The sequence below is a fragment of the Hibiscus syriacus genome, unplaced genomic scaffold (genome assembly GCF_006381635.1).
Source record: "Hibiscus syriacus cultivar Baekdansim isolate YM2019G1 unplaced genomic scaffold, ASM638163v2 tig00109945_pilon, whole genome shotgun sequence".
NCBI classification, from domain to species: domain Eukaryota; kingdom Viridiplantae; phylum Streptophyta; class Magnoliopsida; order Malvales; family Malvaceae; genus Hibiscus; species Hibiscus syriacus.
In genome coordinates, this window is record NW_024062535.1 from 3,702,438 (window position 1) to 3,711,495 (window position 9,058).

Sequence of the window (9,058 nt, forward strand, 5' to 3'; positions counted from 1 at the left end):
GGGAAGAATCAGAACGCCACCAGAATTTAGCTATCATCGCGTTCAGATCACGACAAAGCTGAGATGGTAATTTGTAGAGGCTCATTTGATATGTTGGAAGTGCCTTAAGCACAGCCTTGATAAGGATCAATTTCTCACCCTTTAACAATTGACGAATTGAAGACTGGCTTATACGGGACAGCATGGCCTACTTCAGAAACCGGAATGTAGGCGTCCGATTCTGTCCCACAACCGAAGGAAAACCAAGATAACGCTCTAAATTCGTAGCCTCTACAACCCCCAAAATAGAAGATAGAAAATCAAGACAAACAGGATGGGCATTTGCAATGTAAGAATAGATACGGGGATAGTGGATCTCCTTGGCGGAGACCACAGTGAGGATGGATAACGTCAGAAAGTTGGCCATTTACCCGATAGCGAACCGATCAGACACATGACATCAGCAAAGCCACCCATCTCGTGTGAAAACCAAATCGGAGCAGAACTTTCTCAAGAAAACACCAACCAACGCGGTCATAAGCTTTACTCATACGAAGCTTAAGAGAAAAAAGTCCTTGGCGACCCGATCGACGATTTCTGTACGTATGCAGAGTTTCAGCGGCAAGAAAAGCATTATCAGTTATTAATCTTCCCAAGATAAAAGCACTCTGACTATCATCAATACAACAATCCAACACATGCTTAAACCGATTAAAAATCACCCAAGAAATAATCTTGTACACCACATTACAAAGACTAATCAGCCTACAATCCTGCACAAGACGAGGATCGTTCTTCTTCGAAATCAGAACAATTGTTGCCTCATTAATCGAGGAGACATCCTCCTGGCCGTTTAAAATCCGAAGGTAGAAACTAGTAACATCATCACCCACAGTATCCCAGAAAATTTAAAAGAACTACGCGTGGAATCCATCCGAACCAGGGGCTTTGAGCGGGGGAAGCTGGAAAGTAGCACTGTTTACACAATCATTCAAACAGTCACGAAACCCCGTATTTATCACTCGCTTCGAAGAGCAGGACCAGATTTCTTAGAAGTCCAAAGTATCTCATTAAAATCACCCGCACAAAGCTAGGGAAGCGAGTTCATGTGCGATAATCGGTTCAAGAACGCCCAAGATTGGTTTCGGATTTCGGTAATGGGGTGATTATAAAACACGGTAAAGTGCCACGGATCACCACCATTCACCACCATATCAATATGATGGGAACAGTAGGACTGAAGGGACAAATCCACATATGATGGCTAGAAAATCGCCAATCCACCCCGCGAGCCCTCAGCACTAACACCAAAACAATTTTGTATGCGAAGACGATAGCGTAAATCCCGGACATAAGATTCATTCGTCTCAATCAGGAAAATCACCTGGGGATCTTTAGCTTTGACAAGGTGCACAAGGCACCGAACTGACCGTGGGTTCCCAAGCCCACGGCAGTTCCAAATTAAGAGCCTCATAATGTCGGGCGGGACTGATCACCAGTCACCGTCGAGTCAGGAGTAGTAGTGGAAGAAATTAGCAGTATGCGGTGAGACTTAAACTTACGAAAACCAGCCGCTGGGTAGATGCGGGGCAATCCTTACGTTAGATCAGTTTCGAAAGGGAAACCTCATCAGCGGGCGTAGGCACTGCTTCATCACCGACATCCTTACCAGCAACATCCAAAACCCCAGAGGATATCTGAGAGGAACGATAAAGGACCAGGTTTCTACGCCACGTCAGGCAGGCTAAAGCGAACGTTTCATGGGAGACTCCTAAAGCCATTCCCCTCATGAAGGACGATTAGAAGCCCCGTCTTCCATCGCCTGAGAATCGTACACCAATTCGGTATGTCCCAATAATCCACATGTATACGGGATACATTCATAGCGGAGCACCCCTTTGAGTACTCTTCCATCTTGTGTACGATATGTGAGAAAGCGAAGAAGCGACTGTGTGACATCAAGTTCAATGCGGATCTGAAGGTAATACCCCCAGCCAATTCCCAATAGAGCATCATCTACCTCTAATAGATTTCCCAGGCAAGACCCAATAGATTCACCAAAGGAGACCAGGGTCCACCTTTCACCACCCGCAGGCATTCTCGTTCAGATCTGAACTTAACCACACAGATGTGATCATCCAACGGAACAATAGGCGTGGTTTTTGCCAATTTCCAAACATTCGAGAGAATATTGATCATTGCCTCACGGTTGACAATACGCGTGGAAAGGAGACGCATGACCAACCAGTGGGCCGATACGGACGGAGAAGGATCAGAATTACCTGGAATATCAATAACCGTGGCCTCCGCCTCTGTCAATGAAAGATTTTGCCATTCCTCAACAATATCAATAACCCAGAAAACAGGGACATATTTAGTTATATATTTATGCGTTCATTTTTATTTTATTTATTAGTTTTTTTTTTATTTTCTCTGTATAATTGTATTCTTACATTTTTTTTGTTGCAGTCTCGTTTCCAATGCTTCATCTTGATTAATTCAAATTGACTCATGTCACACACATGATTTTAGTGGGTGAGTCTCTCGACACGGATTTTCTGCATTCACAAGAGCTCGAACTCGAGATTTTACTTAAGCGATATCAAGTTGATTACCACTTGATCAAATCTCTTTATTTATTTTAGTTTAATTTAACTTCTTATTTATGTGTTTATTTGGCTTTCATATTTTACTTGTTTTTGTAGATTAATTCTAACCTTGGTTAATGTTTTTATTATTATATTACACGGATCTTTTTTATTTGTTTTATAGTAGTGAACCCTCAAAGATAAGTAATTGGATCCTATTTAAAATTTGGCTTAAACTTATAAATTCTAATATCAAAACAATTTTTAACCAATTTGGTATAATTTTAGACGTTGTGGGGGTGTTAACACGTAATCGATTCCATAATTTGTTTTCCGAGTAAGTAGATTTTAATTTGTTATTTTAATTTTATTAAAATGCCAAGCTTTTGAGTGATTCAATTACATCCTAATAAAGATTGATGACGACTCCCTCGAACTACACATTAGTACTTATTCTAAACAAAGTTTTAAAAGAAAATTAGCCTCTTAATTTTAAAAATATTTCGACAACTTAATAACTCTATTAGGGAGATTTAGATAATCAAGCTATGATCAATTATCGAGAATTATCTATTGGTATTGATAATGACATCTTACCGTTGTTTTTTTCTTTCTAATTGACATATATACGTATAATAAATGTCTATAATAATTTAATATGGTTATATTTTAGAATGGGTTTGTAGTAGATAATATGTATGAATTTTTTAATAAGTAATATTTAATTATATTAGTTATGAAAAATGAATTGTCTAGTTAATATTTGTTGAATTAGATTTTTTATTACTATCGAGATGAATTTTTATTTAAGCAGTTTTTAGGCAGTTTTAATTGTTATATGATATACTTATGAACTGCTTGGTTGCTGCCTGAAATCTGATACAATTTGGATGATAAAGTATTATTTTTTGGTTTTACAAAATTAAATAATTTTTAGTTATTAATACCAATGAATGATTTTAAAAGAAATAAAATTTTACTGATTTTCGAATTAGAATTGTTAAATATTTCATGTGACACCATTGACTCTTATTAGAGGACGAATATGGAAAAGAGTGTTACATTTATCCTTATTACAATTATATTTACTATTTTAAAAATCATATTTTAGTTGTAAAAAAAATTTCCCATAAAAATATCAAAACTTTGATTTACCAAAAATTACAGAAATTACTCAATTATCAACCGAATTTTATGGATCCAAATTTTGGGATGTTATAATCGTTCTAGAAGGCTCTATAAGAGGCTCTGCATACTCAATTAAACTTTATTACAACTTATCATGTGTAATTCGATGGTTAGTCAAAGCGGATTATTCATATTAAGGATATGAAATCAGGTAATCGTTCAGGTTTCAGGTCGGATCATGTTAGGTCAGGTCAAATAAAATACATATTATGTCAGGTCAATTTAATGGTTTGAATCGGATCAGGTCGAGTCCAAGTCAAATAAATTCAGTTCATTTTCAAGTTGATTAAGTTTGGGTTAAGTTCAGGTTAATTTCAGTTCGAATCAATACTAGTTCAGGTCAAACAGGTCGAGTCTGAATCAGTTAAATATCAGGTTAATTCATGTTTAGATGGACTTCATGTCAGATATCGTTCAAATTGGGTCACATAATTGACAAATAAAATTCAAGTCGGATTTTATCAGATACGGATGAACTTTTGGTCAGGTCATTTTTTGTTAATTATTTTTCGCTTTTCATGAACGTCGAACTGTAATTTGTAATTGTACAGAGTTTTGATTAAATTAAAAAAATAATTATGAGCTACTTTAGGATAAAAATATACTTTTAAGGACTGAATTGAGCAAACATGAAATTAAAAATTGAAATTTAAATAAATTAAACAACATAGAGAGATTAAATTGAAACAATTATAAAATGTAAACATGAAATTAATATTAAATTAGACTAAATTACATTCATTTTGAAAGTTGGTGAACAAAAATTTAATGACTTAATCAATATTTTTATTTAAAAAATATTATAAATATATATTGATGCATGGTTTTCTAGTTATATTTATATAATTATCTTCTAAATTAGTCGAGACTTATAAAAAAATTAGAAAACATAATAAGTTTTTACTAATCAAAAAATCAATTAATATACTAATAATACATTGTATAAGTGTTGATGATGTACCTATATGTTACATGTATGTGTTACATGTAATATTTTCTAAAAATATATTTTTAAACTTTTCAATAATTTATAATAAATTATTTTATAACCTATTATATATATTCAATTTTTTTTTATAAAAATTATATTAGTTTAAGTATTTTTAATATGTATATTATTTTTTAGTAATTTTATTTTTATTTTTAGTATTTTTTTATATCTATTTTTTTGAATATTTAATATTTAATAATTTTTAATTTTTAATATTTTTTATGAAATTAAATAAGTTCATCAATCATTTTATCCGACATGTCATTCGACACGTCATTAATTATTGTTGATTGTCACATCATCACTGTAGATCTCCGTGTCAATATCACGAACTGTAATTAATTATTGTTAATTGTCACATCATCACCGTGGATCTCCGTGTTAATATCACGAACTGTTATGTTAATACCATAATGGTCAAAAACAAAAATATATTAATTAAAATCATATTAAATTTATTTTCAAAAAAATATGAAAATCACATTAATTTTTTAAAAATATAGAGAGCTCTGATTTTTTTTTGTCAATAATTTTCTCGTATATCCTAGGATTCCAAAACTTACAAGCTCAGACTTTAATGACTTGAGGTGTGATAGGTATCCTCGACACGCCAACCAGATGCTCTTGATGAGTCGGTTTCGTACACACAGTCGGTACGGTACCTTAATTAGGAAATTCATGCCCTTACTTCATTCTCTGGTTTAAAATTTATCAATTTTGTCTTGGAATAAAAAAATAAAAAATAACGTCTTCAAATTATAAAAAAAACATTAATAAAAATTAAAATAATAATAAATAAATATTATTTATTCAATTGAACGAAAAAAATACAAAATTAAAATAAAAGATCAAAACTATTTACTTATATGTACACATGAAATCAAAAGAGCAAAGTTGAATAAATAAAAAAAGAATTTTTGTTAAGAGTTGTATAAACTTTTTTCTTAAGACATATTTCATCGTCTCTTCGATGCTTTGAGTAAATTTAGATGTTGATATCTCAAAATACAATAACAAACGATCACAGTAGTACACACAATAGTAATAAACAATCAAACACAATCTTACTCTTTTCTATCACTAAAAAGTACAAGATTTGTAAGGATTTTTTCAAGTCTTAGTCTTATTCCTAAGTTGTGTTTAAATTGTGTCTCAGCTAGCCTTTATATAGTTGAGAAAAAATTAATTGAAATTTTGATGAAAAGATTTAATATTTGATGGAGAGAATTATTGGAAAGCAAATAAATATAATCAAGGGATATAATTAGAGATAGACATATTATTTTATGCTAGAGGACAACTTATAAAATTTTCAAGAAATTTATGGAGGAATTGAACACTTTCTTACCATTAAAAATTCTTGTTTGATCGATGTAATATATATATATATATATATATATATATATATATTGTTTTCTTTGTTTTTCAGGTATGTTGGTGTTGGTGAGTCGGAGCAGGGGCAGATGTATGTGGCTCCTTAAGGGAGTCAATACACACCCATTATTTTTGATAAAAGTGTTTAATTTAGTTTAATTTGTTAATAAAAATAGAAAAAAAATAAAAAAATTGCATATCCAAATTTTTTAGAATATAAGCATTAAAATTTTGGACTTTATTTTTTAATTTCTAGATCCGTCACTAAATCGGAGGATGTTCAACTCTTCTACTACTTTGTAAAGTCGGAGAGGAAACCCGAGGAGGACCCTCTTCTACTTTGGTTGACCGGTGGCCCCGGCTGCTCCTCCTTCTCCGGTCTTGTTTTCGAAATCGGTAATTCATCCGAGAGATTTGGCACTAGTAAATTCTCGTCTTACCATATCCATATTGTGTGCTCTTCTTGTATTGCAGGTCCATTGAAATTCGAGGTCGTCGAGTATAACGGAAGCTTGCCTAAATTGGTTCTAAACCCGTACAAAGGTGATCACGCCATTCAATTTAGTGCATAACTAGTTGTTGTGTTCTTTTGGACAATAATGATTTGATTTCAGGCTTCAAGTATCATATTCGTCGATTCACCGGTCGGCACCGGTTTCTCCTATTCGAGAAACGATCGTGCCATGCGAACAAGCGATTCTAAACAAGTTGGTCACCTTCATCAATTTCTTCTAAAGGTTATCCTAAAATACCTTTATTTGGTTATGGCTGTCATGTAGTCATAATCATTATCTGAAGCATATTAAAAAATCATCAATTTGAAATCCAGTGGTTGATGGATCATCTGGACTTCATTTCGAATCCAGTCTATGTTGCTGGGGATTCATATTCTGGGATTCCGGTCCCAGTCCTTGCTCAACAGATATCAAATGGTAAAATGCGAAAATTGAACGGAAAAAAAAAATCTTGTGCAGCCCTTCAAATTTCCTATTTGATCATGCAGGAAATGAACAAGGTATCAAACTGATAATCATTCTACAAGGATATATGCTAGGAAACCCGAAAACAGGGGGAAATCTTGAAAAGAACCTCAAGATTCCATACGAATTTCTGATGAATTCTACGAGGTGGAGTTATCTGTTCTTAATGTGTAAATTATGTTCCACTGCTCAAGTACGTTATAGGCTTTCTTTTCTTCCCAGTCATTGAAGAGAAACTGCAACGGAGAGTATCAAAATGTAGATCCAAGTAACCAGGAGTGTCTAAAAGACATTCAATATTTTGATGAGTGTGCATCCATAATTAACATTGTTCATATCAGGGTTTTAAATAGCGTTCGCGGTCACATTTTCGGTCGCGTCGCGTTTATCGTGATTGCAGATATAACAGATGCCATCGTGTTCACCGCGGGAGTTGCGGTCGTGATTTTTTTAAATTTTACACAACTTATCTTAAAACATAATAAGAATAATTATAATTATTAGGAATCATTTTTAAAATGTTTTCTAAGCAAAATTAATATATATATATATATATATATAATATATTTTAACCAAATAGAAAACTTTAAAAATCCGATGATAGGATAAGATAATTTGTCATAACTTTTTTTTTTTTGAAAAACAATTAAGTATTATTTTTAAAAAAGTTATGCCTTTGACTTGAAAAATTTTGCGATTTTTAAATTGATTTGAATTAAATTGGATAGGAGTCGCCATCGAGTTTTGGGTTAGGTAGGTCAAATACCTAAAAACGTCTTTTAAAACAATTTTAAGGAAAAATCATTTTTTAAAGACAAAAATCGGTCTGCGTCATCAAAGATTCGATTTAATGGATTCGAGAGTCGGTTATACATAAGAAAAGATTAACACCCTCAGAGCGCCCAAAATTGGTACTTAAATCACTTACACGTTGTCGTAATGGTAGAAATTATAAATCGAATATAAAGTTAAATTATGATCCATGCATTAAACATTGATTAATTTACTCGGAATATATTAATTAAAGAAAATTCTTTAACTTGATAAGAAATCCCGAGATTCGCAATCTTCCGTCGGGAAAACTATCTCATATATTTAGTCCATAAAGAATATTCTATCTGAAAATTTGAACATTAAAATAATATTGAAAATTTTCCTAAAAAAATTATATTTTACCGCAAATGAAAACATACATAACCACTATGAAGAGTAAATAAAATAGAATAAAAAAATTAACAATAAAATGAAATATTATAATAATAAAATAAAAAGCATTATTATTATTTAACAAAATATACGATTGACCTCAAATTCATTCTTCGTTGAAAAGTTGTATTGAATCGCACTACCTCTGTAAAGTGATACTCTTCACACTCATTCTACGACGAGTGTCCTTTGGTATCCGAATAAAACCAGCAATACAAATTGATATCATTAATAAGGACCATATAGAAACGTACAATAAAATAAATTCTTAAATAAACTATAATAGCATAAATAAATCTAATATTACACTTAGATATATGAAGGTTAAAGAACATATAATAAAACATGTGTACATAAAATAACATTTATTATTTACAAACAACATAATCATGTACGAGAATCAAACAACCCATTTCTCATCCATCCAATTCTTAATCGACCAGTAATATAGATTAAACTAAATAACCAAAGGACTTAATTAGAAAAGAAACAAAGTAACGTAAGATTAATTTATAGAGTTTTGCACACACACAAAATCAGAGATTAAGTAAGTTCTTAAAAAGTAAAAGGGTCGAAACAGGAAATAAACAAATATACTCATGCAGAAAAAAGGATTAAAATGAAATAGATAAACAAAAGTCACTAAGATATGTGATTTAACCATTATAAACATTAAGAAATAAATATGAACTAACATGAATGAAATCATATTAAACATGCATAAAACATTATTTAACCCTAAATAATTAATA

The 9,058-nt window shown here is 31.9% G+C and overlaps 1 pseudogene; it reads left to right on the plus strand.

Moving 5' to 3' along the window:
* The first annotated feature begins 3,896 nt into the window (after positions 1-3,896).
* Positions 3,897-7,329, plus strand: LOC120210928 (annotated as a pseudogene).
* Positions 7,330-9,058: the final 1,729 nt, after the last annotated feature.